This window comes from Pelophylax lessonae, assembly GCF_965119305.1.
Source record: "Pelophylax lessonae genome assembly, chromosome: 3".
Lineage (NCBI taxonomy): Eukaryota > Metazoa > Chordata > Amphibia > Anura > Ranidae > Pelophylax > Pelophylax lessonae.
Genome location: NC_138770.1, coordinates 215,869,944 through 215,871,979, shown reverse-complemented (window position 1 = coordinate 215,871,979; position 2,036 = coordinate 215,869,944).

Here is a 2,036-nt window from a genome sequence, read left to right as displayed (position 1 = left end):
TTTGTTCCTTATGCTAGGGTTGCCAGTACAATATTTGTACACTGATATCATATCCCCCCTCACTCGTCTCTTCTCTAAGTTCAGTGCTTGTAGTCTTTCCTCATAGCTGATGTCCTCCATTCCCCTAATTATTTTTGTTGCCCTTCTCTGGACTCTTTCCAGTTCCAGCACATCCTTCCTGAGGACCGGTGCCCAGAACTGGACAGCATACTCCAGATGTGGCCGGACCAGATTCTTGTAGAGTGGGAGAATAATCTCTTTATTTCTGGAGTCAATCCCCTTTTTTATACATGTTATCAATGTGACAGTTGTGCAACAGTCAAAGTCACAACCAAGTCACACCCATTCAAAGTCGCAATGGAAATTGCACGTCTTTGGAGTCGCACAAGTGTGAATGGAGCCATAACCTGAATTCCAGGTATGCCAATTTTTACATAGTTCATTGGTCCAGCTGGAGCAATGTAATGGTGTATGTGACATACCTGTAGGATCCTCCTGGAAGCTACAAATCACTGTAGCAGGCATTGATACTACAGTTATCCCCACTAGCTTTTTGGTCTTATGGTCAATGTCAGGACAAAGTCATCTAGAGCCCAGGGTGAACATGTCAAATTAGGCCTCCGCGCAAGATGTAGGAGCATTATGTGTCAGCAAATATCCCCTCCTCCCAAAAAAAAAAAGTGAGTAATAGTATGCATGCGTAGTTAAAATCCTCTCATTCTGCATGTGCTCCCAGCACAATCCCCTCCCCCAATCACCCATCCTAGCACACCCCCCCCCCCCCCCAAAAAAAAAATTCCCCTCCTAGCACAAATGTCACCCAATCATTTATGCTAGCACAAATCCCTGTCCCCAAACAAAAATTTCCCCTTCTACCACACGTCCCCCCCCCCCCTCAAAAAAAATAGAGCGCTAATATGCATGCCTAGCTCAAATGCTCTCATTCAGCATATGCTCACAGCACAACCCCCCCCCCCCCTAAAAAAAAAAAAAAAAAAAAAAAAAATTCCCCTCTTCCTAGCACAACTCCTCTACCCCTCAAATTTCCTCTCCGAGCACAATCCCTCCTCCCAGCACAAATTCCTCCCCAATCATCCCTACTAGCACAATTCCTCGTCCCCCAAAAAATTCCTCCTTCCACTACAAATCCCCTCCCCCCACCATCATATTACCTTTTCTAGCACAGACACCCCAAATCCCAGCTCCTGGCACAACTTCTCTTTCCTCCACTCAACAAGTCACCCCCCAAGATAAACTTATTTGGTTCAGATGTGTCAAACGTGTGTGGCAGCAACCAGGTGAGGAGTACAAAGACAAGTGTGTCTTTCCTACAGCCAAGCATGGTGGTGGGAGTGTCATGGTCTGGGGTTGCATGAGTGCTGCCAACACTGGGGAGCTACAGTTCATTGAGGGAACCATGAATGCCAACATGTACTGAAGCAGAGCATGATCTCCTACCTTTGGGGACTGGGTCACAGGGCAATATTCCAACATGATATCGACCTCAAAGACGACCACTGGCTTGCTAATCAAGCTGAGGGTAAAGGCGATGGACTGGCCAAGCATGTCTCCAGACCTAAATCCTATTGAGCATATGTGGGGCATCCTCAAACAGGAGGTGGGGGAGCCCAAGGTCTCTAACATCCACCAGCTCTGTGATGTCATCATGGAGGAGTGGAAGAGGACTCCAGTGGTAACCTGTGAAGCTCTGGTGAACTCCATGCCCAAGAGGGTTAAGGCAGTGCTGGAAAATAATGGTGGCCACACAAAATATTGACACTGAGCCCAATTCGGACATTTCCATTTAGGGGTGTACTCACTTTTGTTACCAGCGGTTTAGACATTAATGGCTGTGTGTTGAGTTACTTTGAGGGGTCAGCAAATTTACACTGTTATACAAGCTGTACACTCACTACTTTATAATGTAAAAGTGTAATTTCTTCAGTGTTGTCACATGAAAGGATATAATGAATTATTTACAAATATGTGAGGGGTGTACACTTGTAAAATTCAAATCAGACATTGATCAAGCGAGA